Source organism: Callorhinus ursinus, unplaced genomic scaffold (assembly GCF_003265705.2).
Source record: "Callorhinus ursinus isolate GAN/ISIS: 27379988/994484 unplaced genomic scaffold, GSC_fseal_2.0 scaffold11, whole genome shotgun sequence".
NCBI classification, from domain to species: Eukaryota; Metazoa; Chordata; class Mammalia; order Carnivora; family Otariidae; genus Callorhinus; species Callorhinus ursinus.
Genome location: NW_027397073.1, coordinates 8049993 through 8071380, shown reverse-complemented (window position 1 = coordinate 8071380; position 21388 = coordinate 8049993). Strand labels below are relative to the sequence as shown.

Sequence of the window (21388 nt, the reverse complement as noted above, 5' to 3'; positions counted from 1 at the left end):
CGGCCGCCGCCTCTGAGCATGCGCGGAATTGCGGCGCATGCGTGGAACTGGGGCGCTTGCGCAGTCGTGCCTCCAAATCTTGTGCGCTTCCCGCTGCGTTCGGGAGCGTGGGAACCTAGCAAGTGGGCGCTTTCCTGTGGGGGCGGAGCGGTGTGTGGAGTTGGTGGGCGTTTCCGGGAAGTTAGATACCAGCTAAATTTAGAGGGGAAAATGAGATAAACTCCAAAGAAGCTGGAGGTTTAATTCTCCCAGGTCTTTCACTTGCTGCTCCCGTGCAGCGAGCGATCAGATTCGTGAAAAGAGGTGGGTGTCAGCGGTGTGTAGAAAGATGGAAGGCTGTGGATCGATGTGTGAGCCTTCATCTATTTCCAAAATAAATTTGGCATCTTCTTTGAACCCGTTTGCGAAGTGAGATACCTGCTCTAGTAGTAAGCTCTGTTAATGCGTTTTTGCCAACTAGAGGAGTCCCATCTTAAAAACTGTTTCTTTTGGAACCCGAAAAAGTGAAGTTGATCGATACAAGTTTCTGATGATTCGTTCCTATTTTCTGATTCCTTTTGATAAGAGTAAAATACTATAAAATATTTGCTGCTATCTTCACCTACACAACAAAAGATATTTATAAAAGCGATATATTTTTATATGGTGATTCCTGTTGCAGTCACTACATCTGATTTAGATGACATTTTTATAGAACCTAAAATATCAGAAGATTTAGATTAAATCAATTATTGAACATGTGTTATGAGAACAGAAATGGATTATGATGTCATCCAGGTCACCTTACGTTCAAAATTCCAACGGGCAGAGATCTCAGAAAACTCTATTCCTAATGACTAGAAGATTGAATTATGATCTGATTGAGAGCAAGCCCTAGATTTCACCCATTTTATACGAACAGTATAGTATCCATTGTGGGCCTTCAGCAGATTCAAAGATTTTTTTAATTGCGTGTCTAGTTTGAGTTTAACATACATAAATATTTAATTCTCCTACAGGTTACTAAAGTAGGAATTGTATAGATCCTGGGGCTCAGAAAAAGTAATTTACTTAATAGCTCCAAATGATGGAGTTGCCATTTGTTCATACTCCAGAGCTGTTCTTTTCCTAACCCAACACTGCCTCACCGATCTCTTTTTGCAATCGAATTCTCTCCCTCTGTCCCCCCCCCCCTTTCAGTTCTTCTTTTTTCGAATGTTACAAATACTTTTTTCTTTTTTTTTTCTTTCATTTTTAAAAATTTTATTATGTTAATCACCATACATTACACCATTAGTTTTTGATGTAATGTTCCATGATTCATTGTTTGTGCATAACACTCAGTGCTCCATGCAGAGCATGCCCTCTTTAATACCCATCACCAGGCTAACCCATCCCCCCACCCCCCTCCCCCCTACCACCCTCCGTTTGTTTCTCAGAGACCATAGTCTCTTATAGTTCATCTCCCCCTCCGGTTCCCCCCTTCATTTTTCCCTTCCTACTATCTTCTTCCTTTTTTTTTTTTTTTAACATGTAATGTATTATTTGTTTCAGAGGTACAGGTCTGTGATATTTGACCAGCCAATTATCCTTGGAGTTACGCTGGGTTCTTTCCAACCTAAAGCTACTTACTGTATGATTTTATGTACATAAGCTCAAAATTGGGAAATTAATAGTGTTAGAAGGCAGGGGTATAGGCAATTTTTTTTTTCTTGATCTGAGCCCTACTATACAGATCGCTTCACTTTGTGAAAATGCACTGAGCTCTGCCCTTACAGTTTGTGTACTTTCTGTATTTATACTCTAACAATGAAAGTTTAAGAGTAAATAAAGCTATGTAAGTTTTCTTTTAATGGAAAGGTGATCATTATATTCTGTTAAAAAGTGCTTCTCAAATTGTACTAAGCATCATTTACCTGGAGAACTTGATAAAACAGTTTCTGAATACTCCTTTCAGAATCTGACCAGTAGGTCTGGATTTGCATTTCTCACAATTTCCCAGGTGATGCTGTTGCTCTGGCCTGCAGATCTCATTTAGTGTTGAAAGAAAATAAATCCAGAAAATACCATTTATTTTTAGATTTCTTTGTGTAAAATACATAACGTGAAAAAAAAATCTAGAAATAAAAATCAAGTTTTTTTAATAGTTTTTCTTGATGACGTGTAATGGTTTTGTTAGTGTTAAATGATAATTTTTTTAAATGTCTCAGTTTTAATTTAAAATTTGGTAACTATTATTAGATATAACCCACATTAAAGAAAGGTCTCTGGAATTCTTAATGTATTTTTAAGAGTGTAGAGAGGTCCTGAGAACACAAGTTTGAGAACAAAGTGGACATTTATAGAACTCTGCATTAAACAAGCAGGGAATGCATACTGTAACATACATTGAAGAAAATTATAGACCTAGCATATCATAAAGTAAGTTTCAACACATTGAAAAAATGTGGTATTATCAGTGTATTGTTTTTTTTTAAGATTTTATTTATTTTTTTGTTAGAGAAAGCGAGAACAAGGAGGGGGTGTGGGAGAGGGAGAAGCAGGCTCCCTGCTGATCAAGGAGCCTGATGTGAGACTGGATCCCAGGACCCTAGGATCTTGACCTGAGCTGAAGGCAGACGCTTAACCAACTGAGCCACCCAGGCGCCCATCAGTGTTTTTTCTGACCACAACACAATAAGTTTATAAATCTATAAAAGATAAAGATATCCCCTAAATCTGGAAATTTAAAAACACTTTTAAATAGCATCTTTGTAAAAAGTAATAGGAATTAAAATATGCTTAAAAGTAAACCAAAAAGTGTCTATTAAAATTGTAGGAAGCTGCAAAATTGGTGCAGGGAAATTTATAGATGTAAATATCTTTTTATTTTAGAATGAAAAAAATGAAAATTAGTTAACTATTCTTCTTGAGAAGTAGATGAAAAGACTTTAGAAAAAGGATGGCACAAAAGATACACGGGATGTTTGTTTTCTTTTATTTGCCAGAAACTGTGCTTTGAGAACATAGCATTGAACAAAATGGACCCTGGTTCAGTTCACTACCTAGTGGGTTATAAGAGTTCCCACTTATGAGGCTTATATATTGAGTTAGGCAGTGTTCTAAATGCTTTATATGTTAACTCATTCAGAGAGGAAAAAAAAGTTACAGTAGACTCAAAAGAAGTCCCAAAGTGTGTTTTTGAAGCAAGCAATAAAATGAACAAATTTCTTGTTTTAGCAAATCCAGAAAGAGAGAGCACATAAGAAAGAATGAGAAAATGAGAAAGCACCTAAAGCATCCAGAAATCAGAGCCACCTTCCAAGAGCCAGGCTGAATCATACTTCAAGCCCAGAGAAGGGGAAGCCAACTCAAGGGGAACCAGTTCAGGTAAGAGAACTTCTGTACCCATCTCATATTCCCGCTCTATATACTGACCCTTGAAGCACAAAGCCCCAGTTCACTCACTGGGAAAGGCACAAAGGAGAGAAGATGAATCAAGACCCCGACTCCCACTGCAGGTTTGCAGCCTGAAACAGTCTCAGGAGGAGAAGGGGAAAATTTTTTGAGGGTAAATCTAGTTCAGAATTTTGTTAATACTAGGACTGATTATGCAAATAATTGATTTTTTATTTTTTTTTTACTTAATTAGATCTTTTATCCAGATGGGCTTGTTAGAATTTTCATCTAGGCACAGGAGAAGAATACTCACACTGAGAAATGTATAAAGGGATGATGGGAAGACAATCAGTTATTTTGATTGTGTTGCCATTATTTTTTTTTTCAGTGTAATTGCATTAACATTAGGGCCAAAACAGGAACTTAGATATAGACAGCAGATGTTAAAGCGATAAGCAACTTTAACACAATACAGACAAAAAAATTAAACAAAATCAAGTTATAAACAAAATAAAAAGTTATAAGAAAAAAGTTAAAAATATAGATAATTTACCAAGATCGATTCAAGAACTAGAAGGAGGGGCGCCGGGGTGGCTCAGTCGGTTAAGTGTCTGCCTTCAGCTCAGGTCATGATCCCAGGGTCTGGAGTCCGGGTCTGGCATCAGGCTCCCTGCTCTGCGGCGAGCCTGCTTCTCCTTCTCCCTCTGCCTGCCACTCCCGCTGCTTGTGTGTGTGCCCTCTCTCCGTGTCAAATAAATAAATAAAAGTCTTTAAAAAAAGTAAACTAGAAGGATAACAGTATAACCACGAAAGAAATCGAATCAAAAGTTTAAAAGTGTTATAAAGCAAAGGTGCTTTTACGTAAAAATTCTGTTACGAGCTCTTCCAGAGAATTAAAAAAAAAAAAAATAGGAAACACTTCTCAATTTGTTCAGTAAGGCTAGTATAAACTTGTTTTCAAAACCGGAGGAAGCATTTGTGAGAAAGGAATTATACAGGTCAATTCATTCATGAACAAAAATGCATAAATATTCCAAATAAAATGTTATCAAACCAGATCTAGCAATGCGCCAAAAAGGATTAAATTAGGTTTTCTCCCTATAGAAAAACCAGGTGTGGATTAACATTCGGGGGAAAACTTCATGTAAATTTTCCACAATACCAGATAAAAGATGAAATTTACGTAACATTTAAATAAATGCAGCAGAATAATTTGAATTTGATACATATCAACTTTCAATCATAATAGTAAACCAGGACAGATGAACAATTCCTCAACATAATGTTCTCTTCAGGTTAATTTCTAGCAGTCCTGGAATTAGCCTGAGCTGTTTTGCTCTAAAAGTTTCCCTCTGGCACTAAGCTCTGTTTGCAGTACCTGAAACATGCCTACTAATAATGTTGCTTTTGTAACCTTGGACCCAAGGAGTTTTATGGTGATTTTTAACAGCCTGTCAGCATTGTTTATTGGTAAGAGTGAGATTGATGATTTGCTTCTGGTCTTCGTGAGAGGGGCCCCCTCAGAGAGAGCTCTGCTGTTGTGGGTGATTTTGTACCAGGAATTTGCATATGTATCCAGCAAAATAGTAGAAAACCCAGTGAGAGTCTTAGGCTCTCTTTTTCCAAGGTGTTTTATGCATGTGTAGGGGGTTCCTTATCAGAGAGAAAGTGCTTACAACCATGACTGTTATAGAAAGTAGAAGACAGAAGTTTGTACCAGGTCTGTGTGGATCCTTGCTATGAGACGGCCTTTGGCAGTGATGCGGATTCGTACTTGAGCATTGTTGTTGTATCCATTTCCTCTAATGAGTAATAGATTTGTAAGTATTGTTATTTGGGGTCAAACAGCCTTCTTAAATGAATGCCATTTTAGTACAGTTGGTATTAGAGGTGGGATTGCTTAGAAGACTTGACTCATTCTTTGCTAAAAATATGGCTTAGGCATTATTTAGAAAGAAAAAGGATTCTGATAAAGAGGATGGAAAGGTGGTTGTCCAGCTACTCTTGGTTCCAAGTAGCACAAGCTTTGAAATCAGTTACTTATAGATAGTAAGACTTTCCATGACAGAAATGACAACCTGAATTGCAGGAGCTAGCAAAATTAAGAGGACAAGTGCAAACTGATGGCAGGTTGGCTAAATCAGTTCCTAGTTGCTGTTTTCAGCATGAGTTAAAGAGAAAGTCCAGAATCTCCTTAGGTTGAGTTTCATCCTCTCTCGCTAGCAAATGGAGTGCCAACCAAAGGAACATGGGCACTGTAACTTTTGATGGGTTGGCTAAGCCTGAGACCCACTACAACTAAGAAGGTAATTCAAAGAGGGCAGTTGATGATGGAGGAAGCAGTGAAGTAAGGGATTATTCAGTAACACAATGGATGCCTTTTACAGACTGTCAGACTGTCATAAGCATTGTCCTGATGACCTTTGTTGAAATGGTTCCTGAGAATTTTAGATCAAGTAGCAGTGTCTCTGGTTCTGAGTACTGTTGAGAGGAGAGGATTGTTTGTACTCATCCTGCATCCTCCTTTGTCTGCTATCTTCCTAGGGATAGTTCAAGGAAAAGCCTTTGCTGATTCGAATGGATTAAGGCAGGGAGCTACTAGAGAATGGTTAGTCCTCTGCTCCTCTCTTGTCATTTAAATGTCAGTGTCTACTTAAGCTGTGAAAATGCTGCAGATGTGGACTGTGCTGGACAGGCTATAGGATAATGAAATCAGCCCCACAGGGGATATCCCTCACTCAGATTATGATAAAAGGAGCCCACCACCATGGACACGATATGTGATACTGCTCTTAGACCTCAGAGGATGTAAAAGAGGCAGTTTTTCGATTTCCTGTCCCAGCTTCCTCCAATGAGACTTTAGGTTAATACAAAGGTTAAAATTTTACAAAGGAAAAAAAATCAAGACAAGAAAAGGACAAGAATAAAGAACTTCTACAACTCAACACCAAAAAACTCCACAAATAAGTTTTATTGGCTTCTTATAAAAGTCTATCAACGTTTTAGTGGGCACTCCCCTAGTTTCCCCCCTCCCCCTTTTTAAAGATTTTATTTATTTATTTGAGAGAGGGAGACAGAGACAGAGAGAGCAAGCATGAGTAGGGAGAGGGGTGGAGAGGGAGAAGCAAACTCCCCACTGAGCAGGGAGCCTGATGTGGGGCTCAGGACATAAACAGATATTTCTCCAAAGAAGACATACAGATGGTCAGCAAACATATGAAGAGATGCTCAACATCACTCATCATGGAAATGCAAATCCAATCCGCAAGATATCGCCTCACACCTGTCAGAATGGCTCAAATCAAAAACAAAAGAAACAAGTGTTAGTGAAGAAAAAGTAACTCTTGTGCAGTTCTCTGTAGTTGACCTGGTGAATGCCTTTTCTTCAGTATTATTTGCTAGGGAACGACAGCAAAGAGACCTAGCAAAGAGACCTGAGAGTTCTCTCTTTTCCTCCATGTGTGAACACAGAAAGAAGGGAGCTATCTGTAAGCCGGGAAGAACGCAACCATGCTGTCACCCTGATCTCAGACTTCCAAGCCTCCAGAACTGTGAGAAATTAATGTCTGTTGTTTGAGCCATCCAGTCTACAGTATTTTGTTATAGCAGCCTGAGCTGACCCATGTAAGTACTAATGCTGAAATGATACTTGAAATGTCAGCCACCTGCCTTCATGGAGACTCAAGTCTTTGGCAAAAGCCCATAATCATAGTTAACAGTGAGCATTTATCTGATACTGCTCTCTAATAAGACCGTTATTAGCTAGTTGTTGGGCATTTACTAAGACAGCCCCATTAACTGAAGGACACTACATTGTATCAACTCCTGAATTACCCATCATGTGATGGGTAAGGTCAAAAAGCATCCCAACAAGGAGAGAAAGGTCAAAAGAAGTTCCATCATAAAATGAAAGTATTATAGAGGCATTCTGCTATGGAGCACAGTGAGACTCAGCATATTCATGAGCAAGTACCCTCTTTTCCACTAGGGCCTCATAAAAAGCTGTCTGAAGACTTACCTGTTGTTAGTACTGATGTGTCTCAACTTTGCCCCAATTTCCCAAGGATGTAAGGGAACTGACCTGGTTCGCAGATGGCAGTTCCAGAATGGGCGTCATGGCTCCACGGGGAAGGCAGCTGTTCTGTGCCCAGCAGATAGTAAGCTCTTCATGGAAGGAAGCAAAAGCAAGTTAGCAGCCCAGTGGGCTGAATTACAGGTCCTGTTCCTCACAGTAAGGAAGCTGCCAGGAACAAATAAAATTCCTACAATTGGGTACATACTGACACTTGGACTATTGCTTATGGACTTGCAATTTGGTCTGGCTAGCGGACCATAGGTAACTGCATGATACTACTCTGTGGAAATCACTGTGGCAATTCTGAGTGCAAATCAAAGTAGAACCAACTCATGCTCACCAAAAAAGTCCTAGTTTCTCTATGTGACTGGAATCAAATTGATGCTTGCTTCAGTTCTATCTCTTGAAGTGGCTAAGTGGGGCCGTGTAAGGACATGCTGAGATCCCAGCCATGAAGTGATAGGCTGAATGGTGACACATACCACCGGGCTCAGCTGAAACTCTAGTGTTTTGTGCTGCTCACAACAGGAAAGGCAACATTTGTAGCTGTTTCTGGGAAGTATTCCTAAGAAGAGAAGAGCCCACACATAGCATGTTTTCCCTATTCCTTAAAGAGGACTTGAATGTATGGGCAAGATACATATTCTTGATTTGGCTCTGTATGCTCAGTAACTGAAGCACTGCTGCTACTGTTACCCAAGGAATGAACAAAAGAAACAAAACTACTGGGCCAGTTTGGTCCTCCCGGTTACAGTCTTCAGATCCAGATAGAGCTTTACACCCATTGCACCAACAGTTATGTTGCAGCTGTGCTACCATGTTATCCCCCAAGCCTTAGGTACAGCCGGGGTGGCATGGAGTAGGCAGACCAACCTAGCCTCTTGTCTCCTGCCTTGAGCAGCCTCATTCATTTACATCAAAGGGCCCTAAAAACATCAACTTCTGTGGGCTTTATACTATGCTCAAAGACTTGGGAAATTCTAGGATACATGATAAGGATCAATAACTTAGATCAAACATTATTGTTTTCTCTTAAAGAGATATTTATTTATGAGAGAGAAGGAGACAGAGGCAGAGAGAGAGGGAGAGAGAAACTTAAGCAAACTCCATGCCAAATGCAGAGCCCGATGTGGGGCTTGATCTCACTACCCTAAGATCACAACCTGAGCTGAAACCAAGAGTCGGATGCTTAACCAACTGTGCAACTCTGGTGTCCCTGTATCAAACATTATTGTTAAGGGTAAAAAAAAAAAGGAAGAATTTCCTTTGATATTAGGAATCAGATGAGAAATTTATTATTACCACACCTATTAAATATTACACTGAAAATCCTGGCTTGGGTAGTAAAATAAAGAAGGAAAAGGGATACTAGAAGGATGGGAAGAAAAGGAAACCATCATTAAGCATAGATAAGACTATTTATATTGAAAAATTAAAAAAAATTCATGTAAATTATTAACATTATTAAAGGTTTACCAAAGTGGATAGGTATAACATCATTATACAAAATGCAATTGCATTTCTTTAAAAGAACAATAAAAAGAAAACATGCTTTATTTTCTTTTAAGATTTTATTTATTTATTTGAGAGAGAGAGAGAGAGAGAGCAGGGGGAGCGGCAGGCAGAGGGAGAGGGAGAAGCAGACTCCCTGCTGAGCAGGGAGCCCGATGCGGGACTCCATCCCAGGACCCTGGGATCATGACCTGAGCTGAAGGCAGACGTTTAATTGACTGAGCCACCCAGGTGCCCCTATATTTTATTTTATCTTTTTTTTTAAAGATTTTTATTAATTTCTTAGAACATGTGCGTGAGTGGCAGAGGGACATGGGGGAGGGAAAGGGTGAGAATCTCAAGCCCTCTCCACATAGAGCACAGAGCTTGATGCGGGGCTTGATCTCACAGCCCTGAGATCACTACCTAAGCCAGAACCAACAGTCGGACGCTTAATCTACTGAGCCACCCAGGTGCTCCAGAGAAAACATAAACTTTAAGAACAGGTCATTAGTATTATTAACAAAAAAATGTTCCCTTTTGATAAACTAAGGATATGTGACAACCATATGAATTGTAAACATTACTTAATGAAACTGAAAAAGACACCAATAAATGGAGAGAGAAAACACTGTTAATAGAAAACTCAATATCACCCTGATATCTCATCTCCTACATTGCTAATAGACTCAGTGACATGTCATTAAATATCCTAAGAAGTTTGAGGGCGCCTGGGTGGCTCAGTCGTTAAGCGTCTGCCTTCGGCTCAGGTCATGATCCCAGGGTCCTGGGTTCGAGCCCCACATCGGGCTCCCTGCTCAGCGGGAAGCCTGCTTCTCCCTCTCCCACTCCCCCTGCTTGTGTTCCTGCTCTCACTGTGTCTCTCTGTCAAATAAATAAATAAAATCTTTAAAAAAAAAATCCTAAGATGTTTGATATGCTGATAAAAATTCATATAGAAGAGCAAAAACCCAAGTATATCCAAGCATTCATACAGAAAAAGAATAAGATGAGAAACTTATTCTGCTGGAGATCAAGACTTAAAGCCATGATAATGAGGATGATATGGTATTGACTCAGGGATAGGCATATTGACCAATGGACTCAAATAGGCATCTCAGAGGCAGACTCTGGTATAAATGAAAACTTGACATGTGACAGAGGTCACAGTGGAGAAAACAACATGGCACTGAGACAATGTAATATCCACAAAGACGAAGCAATTCACTTATATCTAAGTCTTACACCATTGACAAATATCAAGTCCAGTGAGAAAGACAAATGAATAAGCAAAATATTAAAATCTCTAGAAGTAAATATATGGGACTATCTTTAATACTTTGGTGTTGAAGAAAATTTCTTAACACAAAAATTACTGGTCAAAAGGAAAGGGTTTATTTGTTGAAAAATAACAGAGAGCTGGATCTGTTATGTGCTACATACATAACTAAAAAAGGATTAGTATTTTAAAAACTAGAAAAAATATAAAGCACATAACATAACAATGAGCAAAACATAATGAACAGGCATTTTACAGGAGAGGAAATGCAAATATTAAACAATATACGAAGATGCTGTACTTCCATTAAAGTGTGTGAAATACAAAATAAGGCCTCATTGATGCACCATCTGACTTTCATTTTGTATGTGGTTGTGGAACATTGGGAATTCTCAGACACTGTTGATCTGAGTAAAATTTATATTTATGAATGTCATCATCCACCTAAGTTTTTCTTGGACGTTTTAATACTAAATATAAATGTGGGATTTCATCTAAATTAATTCCTTGAATTACATATTAAGGATTAGATTCCAAGCTACCATTATAATCGGTTGGATTTTCTTACCCATTGCAGATATAGAAATACAAAAAATATTAATGCTCTGTTTTTTTTTCATAAATGTATCTATATTTACTTCTAAGTTTCCCTCGGGTTAAAAGATGCTAACCTAATTATGGAAGTCAGTTAATTAGGTTACTCTCTTTAGAGAGTTAGCCCTGGGGAATAACTTAGATTCTTGTCTATGACCCTGAAGAAACACTTGAATCTTATTTTTAATTATTATGCCAATTTTTTTCATAATTTTTAGCACAGGAGTTACTCAAGTGATAATTGTCTTCTTATAGAAGACTGCAGCGCCACCTAGGCCAAGCAGCTGATTTCAAACATTTATATCTGTAAATATCTTTTCCCCTGAATTTAAAGACTTTAAAACATTAATGCAATCTTATATTCATTCGTATTCTTAAAAGCATTCAAATCTTACTGATTTTAATGATAGCAGATTGAATATGGATGTTCAATATCTTCATCTGACTTGATATTACACATATGAGGCCATTCCTGAGTCAGATAATGTCTTCTAAAAGATGTGTCTAATACTTACTAGAATCTGTGTCATTCATCAATATGTAAATGTGTCAACAATGCTAAAAGGACTGACTAATGAGATCCAGTAGGAATATATTCCGATCTCCTGATCCTCTTTGGTGTATTTAGGTTAATATTTATCTTTGTGTGTAAAGACTCAGGACTTTAATAGATTTAATGTATTTTAATGAACTGTAATCACTATTCTATGTTTGATGCTCATATTGTCACAGTCAAACCTCTGTAATTTGGTTCTTATGTCTTTTTGATCTGATTTCACTAAACTTGGAATGAAGCCTTGTCTTCTGATAATGAAGTTCTATATCTATTATACCATCCTTCCCCAGACATGGAATCAGTTATCCTTCCAAAAATCCCTGGTGCCTTTTCACAGAAAATCGATTTTAAAAACTATAGTTTGGGCTTCCCATTTACATATTAGTTTGTTCCCACCTGAGATTCCATTTATGCTAGGCCAGTTCAGTGGGCAGAGGTAAAAACAATCTTACTAATAATAACATCTATGTTATATATGTACAGTTGACCCTTGAACAGCATGGGTTTGAACTGTACAGTTTCACGTATACAGGGTTTTTTTTTTTAGTAAATGCAGTACAGTACTATAAATGTGTTTTCCTTATAATTTTCTTAACATTTTCTTTTTTCTAGTTTACTTTATTGTAAAAATATAGAATGTAATACAACACACAAAATGTGTGTTAACCAGCTATTTATATATGGGTAAGGCTTTTGGTCAACAGGTTTTAATAGTTAAATTTTTGGAGTCAAAAGTTATATGCAGATTTTTGACTGCATGGGGGGTTGGTGCCCCTAATGCCTGCATTGTTGAAGGGTCAATGGTCTGTGGAACTATGTACCTGTCATGTAATATGCTACATAGTAAGGTCAATTCAGACATATATATCAGTTGTCAAATTCATTTGGAGGGAAGCTCTCCAAACAGACAATTGTTCTTAAGATTCTGAAATATCTGAACACCATTTCACATCAGTAGAAGTTCAGAAAATTACATGAACCAGTGTAGTCCATTCTCTTTTCGGAGGAAACAATTTTTTAAAAATAAATCTGTGATTATATCTCACCCAAGGAGAATTTATTGTTTTCCAGATTTAAATTTTAGTGTCTACTAAATATTTCCTACTATTTTTCTTTCAAACAATTTCTCAATCCTCTGACTTTAGTATTTTATTACTCTGAGGAACTTTCTCCATTTTGATATATATTCATTTTCTCAACTGTTAAACTTCAGAGAGTGGAAGAGTTGATTTCAATAAAATATACTGCTTCAGGGGAGGAATCTTGAATCTTTTTTATGTGGGCCAGATAGAGTTTACTGGACTACCAGGCTTCTGTGTGAATACCTTGTGTATTTTAAGTCTTTCTAGGGTGGACCCAAAGAATGCTCAGGAAATAGTAATCAAACCTTGAGGTCATATTCCTTTAAATGGGTGTTTGGCATTTTCTTCCTTTCTTTCCTTTTTTTTTTTTTTTAAGATTTATTTATTTATTATTTGAGAGAGAGAGAGAGAGCATATGCACGCACATTGCAGGGAAGGGCAGGGGGAGAGAGAATCACCCTGAGTGCAGAGCCTGACCCAGGGCTTGATCTCATGACTGAGATCATGACCTGAGGTGAAACCAAGGGTGGGACACTTAATGGGCTGTACCACCCAGGTGCCCCTCTTTGGCATTTTCTTGAGGGCCTTTCATAGGAATGTCTCCTGATTATCTGTCGTAACTCTCACCTGCCCACAGATAACATCTGTTCAGGTTTGAAGTTTTCCAGTTTTCTCCTAAATGTTTCAGCATATCATGGTTCCCAGAACCATTGATAGAAAACTATTTTTGAGTCATCCCTGCCATGCCTATTACAAATTTACACACTAGGGACCATGATGATTTAATATCTGTGGAACAAGGTCATAAGGGGAGGGCCCTTCCTGATCCTTGGACTGAGAACCTCACATAGAGTGATCCTATCCGAGGGGCCAAAGGAAGACATCCAATTTATAAGGAGAATTTCATGGAGATGTAAGAACTGGGGATAGGGTTATTTATGCAGAGACTAAACAGACTCAGTTTACCATCCTTATGTGAATTCACGAGTCTTTCTGAACTAAAACAGCTCAGAAATGTTGCCAAAGCCACCCAGGTCCACCTCAGATAGCAAAGGGGAGAGGAGGATATGGGTTGGAAAGGAAGACCAGTGACCTGCCTCTCACATAGTCTGTCTTGGTCCTGAAAGATAAGAACACAGACTCAAACATAAGTGTTGTTTACTAAGAAACACGTGAAAAAGTGAATAAAGGAGAGGGGAGGAATGGACAACACATATTGAGATTTAGGAAATAAACTATCAATACCTTGCCTAAAATTAGAACCTACCTAAAGAGGTCTTCCACCCAATTACTTCTAGAAGTTCGGTTATTAAAAAATGAAACTTGGGGCACCTGGGTGGCCCAGGTCATGATCTCAGGGTTGTGAGATGGAGCCCGCACTGGGCGTGGAGCCTGCTTAGGATTCTCTCTCTCTCTCTGCCCCTCCCCTCCCACTCTCTCCACCTCTCTCCAAAAAAAAAAAAAGAAAAAATAAAAGAAAGAAATTTACACCTGATGGCATGTGTTTACTCCTTCCACTTTGTGATATTTCCCTCATAAGTGCTAAGATTGTTTCCATCAGCCCGGAAGGGTATTTAGGTTTGAATTTTTGCTAGTCATAAGAATGGCGACATCTGCTGGAACCATGTGCTTCAGCATCAAGAGAGCTAGGTCTGAGTGACTAATTTGACCCAAGTTCTTTCTGCCTTTGTTTCCTAGCAGAGGTTACAGGTACACATGCAAATGGAGAAATAATGGAGTCCGTGCTCTATTTATAATAAAGATTTATTATGGACAAAGGTGAGTTCTTTGAGACAAGATTTTGAAAGACCCAAAAGCTTCTAGAATATCTTTGCAGAGAAACCCACACACACTATTAAGAAGCTGAAAAAATCAGAGAAAGCACTTTGCAGTGGTTGCCATAGTAGCGGAAATAAGCCTGTCCTCCGGGAAGAAAAGGAAAGAATAGTTAGCTACCCCCAGGGAAGTTGGGTTCAGGGCTCATTAAAAGGCTTAGGGTGACCGGAGATACCAAGCCCTGAAAAGACAAACAGCTGAAGAAGTGTCTGTCTGTAAGTGTGTTTATTACATGAGGCTGTTGCGTCAGAGATGTAGAAATTTGCCAGAACAGCAGGGTACTGATATATGCATTAAAGTCCAGACTGCATTTTATAGTCAGCATGATGCAGTATGTTTTGAATGCCACGGGCTGACAATAGCAAGAGATTACTGTCATCACCTTGCTTAAGGAAGAATTTTAATGCATCACATATATTTATACCACAAATAGAAATCTGTAAATGCCAAGGGTTTTATGTGTGTGTGTAGTCACAATGTTAAGTCTATTTTAGATTTAAAGCAATATGTCCTAATGCAATATTCTGAAAACGAGTTCCCCCCATATATTCCTTTCAGACATTTCTAAATGTCAACCTTTTCAGATATTTTTTCAGGCCAAAGATCACAATCATGTAAGTACCTTTCCTGAAAGAAATGCTTGATCATTTTAACCATTCTCTAGACATTTTCCATCTTACTTTCCACAAGTTTTCAGGACAAAGAGTGCGTGAAATGTAGGAGTGGCTAATCTTCCTTCTTCTCAACCTACTGAATTTTCTAGACTGGAGAATGGAGTGTTTATGGATGTTCTTTCTTTTGGATTTTGTTGGAGCTTGGTGTTTTAGAGCACACAGTTCTTCACGATATTATGTGATCATTCTTCCCATATCTCTTCCACAACTGATTTGAATATTTCCTATGTGAGTATTTATAATATTTTCTTTAAGTAGAAAAATTTCCTAAGTCTGGTATTGTTGAAATATATTTTATAACAACATATTTAAGAGGTTATTTGCTTGTGTATATAATTTTACATCTTAAATTCTTTTCCTTAAAGACTGAAAACCATACTACTCCTTGTTTGTTTGCATCCATTCTTGTGATGTGCTATGTTTTGATCCTTGTTCCTTTGCTGGTGATCTGCTGTAACTCATGGTAAGCTTTATACATTTGTCTAGGTCTTTGATGTTTTTAAATTTCACAGTAGCATTTCCAGGTATAGGGTTTTTGTTTGTTTTTGTTTTTTAACATTTTCTATTTGGCCTGAAGGGAGATCTGATGAGGTACACACGCAGCCTGGGCTTTCCTAAACTGCTCACGCTTTTTCCCAGCCGTCCCCACCAAGCAGCAGGTTGCTGTGTGTCCGGGTCTCTTTTTTTGATAAGTGAGATTTGAGATTCAGTATAAACTCACCAATTAGAAACATCTAATGTAAGATTTGTGTTGCTCACAATAATTCTAACTGAACACTTTCTCAGCAGAGATTGTCTTTCAACAATTGAAGATTTTATTCCATGCTTAAAACCTTGTGTTACAGTGACATCATGTGGTAGTATGAGGTTATGCAGGCAAGGCTTGTTAGCAGGATGGCTTGTTTCATAAATGAGGTCAACTCTTCAGTAACCCGATACACTTTCTCTAACAGTTATTTTATGTAAAATATCATACTCTTTTATACTAAAGCAATATTTTAGCACTGTATAATAGAGTTGAATTGAATGGGAATTTTCAGGATTTTAAAAGATATGTTTTTGAAATAAGTATTCAAAGTAACTTCTGTTTTTTTCCTTTTTTAAAAAAGTTTTTATTTAAATTCCAGTTAGTTAACATACAATGTAGTATTAGTTTCAGGTGTACAATTTAGAGATTCAGCATTTCCATACAACACCTGGTGCTCATCACAGCAAGTGCACTTCCTAATCCCCATCCCCTATTTCACCCATCCCCCACCCACCTCCCCTCTGGTTGGTGGTTCTCTGTAGTTAAGACTCTGTTTCTTGGTTTGCAACCCCCTCTTTTTTTCCCCTTTGCTCATTTGTTTTGTTTCTAAAATTCCACATATGAGTGAAAGGCTGTCCTAACAAAAACAAACTCCCCAGTGGATGTCATTTTTTGAGAAGGTCTGAAGTTTAAGGTTATTTAAGTTTTGAAACCTAGTCACATCTTACCTTGTAGGTTCCTGCATTTTTAAAGAACTGTGAATTTTTATTTGCTCATCAGAAGCAGTGATGATAATCTTAAATATTGAGCCATGTAGAACATGAACATCTCTCCCCAGTTCGAGTGAGTTAACTGAGTTAACATTAACTGAGTATGAGCTAACATAAGACCTGTCTGATCAAAACCATTCTTAATGTTGTTGTACCAGGCATATCCTTAGCTTTGTGTCCTAAGGCTATGAGTTAAGCACATTGTTCTTATAGAACCTTCTCTTGATGGCATAGTGCTAGTTACATAATTGCAGTGTTTTCTTCATATATTTTTATTTTGATTTAAATTATATCTAGTTGTTTATAGATCATTGAAGACCAAACTTATCAAAACATCAAATGTTTTAGGTATGGTTCCTAAAAGAGCCTGAGGTGGGATTCTGTTTTGGGGATTTAGTGAGGGAGTGTTCTCCAGAGGAAAGCATTGGGGGACTCAGGACAGAAGAGGAGAATCCAGATCAGCAAGGATGAGGTCTTAGCTGAAGACTAGACTGATGCCAGAGGAAAGCTCTAGAGCAATGCCATCCAAAAGAAATATATTAAATATGTTGCATGCCACATAATTTTAAACTGTCTAGTAGCCACATTTAAAAGGTAAAAAGAAACAGATGGCTTAACACATTCTGTTTAAACCAGTGCATCCAAAATATTGTTATTTTAGCATATACCAATATTAAACATTGATGAGATTTCTTACATTCTTTTTTCATACCAAATGTTCGAAATCCAACATGTAAACAGCATATCTCATTTCAGCTCTTCTGTGGCCACTAGTCACACCACGTGTTCAACAGCACAGCTCTAGAGCATCAGTTGCATAAAAGTTGGCCCTACCTTGTGCCAAAGGAGTCAACTTTTATACCTCCATTTCAGTCAGTTATTGCCCTTAGAGAATTGGAAAGAGTAGCCTGGAAGGTGCAGCGGCTCCTATTTGGCTGGGAGTAATTCTCAGGAGAAGGTGTCATCTGTGAGCTTTGCCATCTTGGGGATGGGTGTGCCTGCCATGAAGAGGAACTAGGCATCCAACAAAATATTCACCATAGTCCCTAGCGCTGCTCACATACATTTGCTTCCCATGTTAAGTTCTTTTGATGCAGGCTCTGATTCTCCAGAATTCTAGTTGTTTCCATTTTCTGGGATAACTTTAAGAGGAGAGTAGAGGGACCAATGACAGCCCCAGCTGCAGAGTTGGTCCCAGCGCTGTAACTTAAACCCAGAACGGTCAAGCCAGCTTTAGCAAACATTCATGGATGACCCAATGAGATCAGCTTTCTTGAATGGGCGTGATTGAGGCAGGAATTACATTTCTTCTTTACAAGAGCACCTAAGGTCTCAGTCACTAAATAGAATCGATATGCAGTACAATTCTGGGATAACAGAAACACAGGGCTCTAAGAGGCAGTAGGAATGAAGAGGTTTTGAATACGGTGAATGGAATAGAATTGCGCTCCAAACAAGCCTCAGGAATAGGATGCCCAGAGTTGCAAATGTCTCAACTTTGCAGTAAGGCAAGTAGGTATGTTACATTTTTGGCCATCCAGCCTTGTGTAAGTAAGCAGTGTGGAGTCATGTCCTTTTAGATACCTGAATTTTTGAAATCTTTGCAGAGGCTGATGGAAGACTTGAGATTGAATTAACCAGCCTGTGAGGCCTGAAGGAACTTTAGTCATCTCAGGAAGCCATTCTCCAGCCTGCTGTGGCTGAAAGAACTTCAGATCTTTCCAGTTAGTAAGTATATTTTTTAGCTGAGACTGAGCAGAAAACAAAATTGGGGAGGAATTAATTTCTTTGAACTTTTAACTTACAGGTGCAAGAAATTTTTATTTTGGATTTTTATTCTTTTGGATTGGAAGTCTTTGAACTTGAAAACTTTTGAGTATTTGGATTTGATTTCTTCTGGGAATTTTATTAATGAGAGACTATATTCAACATGTGGAACATTTCTATATTGGTATTTTATTACTAGAGTATCTTTATGCAACTTATATTTGGAATATTTTACTGATGCCATTTAATCTCCTTGAAGGTCTTATGATATGCTCTGTTGAATTACTTGACACAATTTGTATAGGAAATGTAACAGAGAGTTAATTTTCAATCTTGGTGGCAGATTCATCTCAGAATTAATATCTTTTGCCTAATCTGCCTAGATCCTTATGAGACATAATCAATGCTAACATCTTTGGACTGTGAGGGTTTTTATAACATGTCTGAAAATATTTTGATATTCCTCTCATGAGAGTTGGGGGTTTATGTTCCCTCCTCTTAAATCTGGACCTTTTTAGTTACTTGTGTGTAAAGAGTAGAATGCAACAGAAGTAAAGTGCCTGAATTCTGGGTCTAGATCAGAAAAAGCCATATAGCTTCCACCTGGTTCTCTCAGGACACTTGTTTTGGAGCCTTGAGCAACTATGTAAGAAGTCCATCCAAATAGAGGTCTCCAAGATGTGAAGAAGCCTGACCATACGGATTGGCAGTGTAGAATGCTCCAGCCAGTGGCACCATCTGAGGTCCTGACATCTGTTAGCTTCAGCCACCTGGTATCACTTATCAGACATGTATGCAAAGATGCCTCCCGATGATTCTCCACCTTTCCAGTTACCCCCAGCTGTCAAGTTGCTCTAGTCAAGGCCCCAGAGAAACTGGAGCAGAGACAGGACACTCACACTGCATCATTCTGTAAGCATAGAAAAATTGTTGGTGTATACCACTGAGTTTTGAGAGATTAGCTGTGCAGCAATTATAACCAGTGCATCGAATCAGATCTCTAACAGTGGAGCAGCACTGGCACTGGGGATACAATCTAATTAAAACTGAAGCAGAACACCCTGATTGACATTTGGTTTCTTTTCCTTGAGAAGAATAGTCAAAACCCAGTTGACCATGGGGTTGGCCCAGTGGGCAAAGGGAATGAAAAGTGGAGCAAAGTTGGGCAGACCTATCCTTCTCCACTTCTGGAGTCAGGAGGAGAGACACCATCAGCACTCTCAGTTCTTCTGCCTTTTCATTCACTCCCTCAGAGGTGGGAAGGAGTGATGTTCTTGTTGGAAATTTGAGAAGAAACGGGCTCTGTTTTGTTCAGCTCAGATCTTCGGCTTTCCTCTTTGGGAGCCAGCCTGACCACAGGCGGCACACAGTGTCTGCTCCTTTGACCGTGTCATAGAGGGGACAGCTCTTGTGAGGAAAGCATGTGGTATTCTAGCTTCTTCTGTGACTAGGACTAAGGCCTGCAAGTCACATAACTTATTTCACCCCTACTGTGTGCTGTCTCCTACCACTTACTTTTATGAATAAAGAGATGATGTTTTGTTCCCCAAAGGCCTTATTCCTAGCATAATTTTTATTCAGTACACAGGTAGGGATGAGGCATGCCACTTAACGGGCTCTCTTAAAATGCTAAGACAGTTCCTCTGTGTTTGCATCATATACTCAGTCATATTATTTATGCTGTCACATCAACTGACACAGGACAGAGTAGGCCTTTAATGTTTTCACTAACTTACAGCAAATTAAAAAATATATATACGACGTATGACATCTTGTCCTAATCTTTAGAAATGGAGTCCAGATGTATGCTTGGAAACCAGTCTGTCTTTTTTATTATATTTATTATATTACTACCATACTAAGAGCTTCTTTCAAAAGAACTGAACTTTGTATAATTTCTGGGCCCTTAGAATTACCCTTACTTTAACTATTTCTGAGTATAATTGACCATCTGAAGAGGTGATAAGACATTTAAGAAGTGACTAAAAAGATGCTTTAAGTGTTTTCATCTGGGAATCCTGTTCTATCAAAGTGAAATTTCAAAGGGCTGTTGGAAGATTAACTTTTTTCTCAGAAAAGAATCTTACACAATGTGATATGCTTCTTTTCTAATCCAAACCATACTGGGATTACACAAAGGAATGACAAAGTCCCTGGTCATAGAATTACTAAGGAACGGTGATGGTATGGCTCCAGAAGGAGCAATAGCTCAATATCTTCTTTGATCTTAAGAAAAATGCAATCTTGAAACTTTTACTTCTGTAGGCAGAAATTTACTTCTGAAAGTCTTTTTCTGAGTTTTTGGTTTTATATTCCAGTCCTACGATTATTAGCCCTTAAATTAGCTGCTTATTTTTTCTATTTAGCCCCATAAAATCTATACCATTACAAGGTTTTCAGTTTTTTTTTTTAAATCAGTTACTGTTATATTGGATTCTTCCTTAAAGTTAAACCTTAAATAATTTCTGTCAGCTTTACTGCAGAATAATTGATGTATTGAAAATAACTGAACATATTTAATGTACACAATTTGATGAGTTTGGACATATGCAAATGCCCATGATACCCTCACCATGATCAGAGTAATAAACTATCCTTACCTCCCAGTTTCCTTGTGTCTTTCTCCCTCCTGCCCCCCTCAATTTGTTGGCTGCTTGGTTGGTTGGTAAGGACACTTAACAGGAGATCTGACCTCTTAACAAATTTTGGAGTACACAATACTGTATTGCCACCTATAGTCACTATGTTGTACAACAGATCTTTAGAGCTCATTCATCTTGCATAACTGCAACTATGTCCATTGAACAGCAACTCCCCACTTCTTCCAGCCCCCACCCCCTGGAAACTGCCATTCTATTCTTTGCTTCTCTGAGTTTGACTATTTTAGACACCTCATTTAGGTAGGATCATGCAGTACTTGTTCTTCCATCACTGGCTTATGTCACTTAGCATAATGTCCTCCAGATTCATCCTGGTTGTTTTGAACATTTTATTTAAATTTTATCTACTACATTCTAAAAATTCTTAGATTATGTTGTCTTTCATAAGCTATGCTAGCTTCCCCCCCTCCAAATCAGTATCAATTCTGCAGTGTCTTTTATTGTTATCAGTCAAGTGCCAGCAGTCTTCAAATTGGGTAATTTGAGGAGTTTAAAGGGA

The 21388-nt window shown here is 38.3% G+C and overlaps 1 protein-coding gene across 2 annotated transcripts in view; it reads left to right on the top strand.

Annotated features, from left to right (window-relative positions):
• Positions 1-3202: 3202 nt before the first annotated feature.
• CCDC102B (coiled-coil domain containing 102B) overlaps positions 3203-21388 on the top strand; it is a 185686-nt gene continuing 167500 nt past the window's right edge. For both annotated transcript variants that reach the window (XM_025886902.2, XM_073898067.1), the window contains exon 1: positions 3203-3348. The gene's annotated coding sequence lies outside the window, so the exon portion shown is untranslated. The remainder of the gene's footprint in view (positions 3349-21388) is intronic.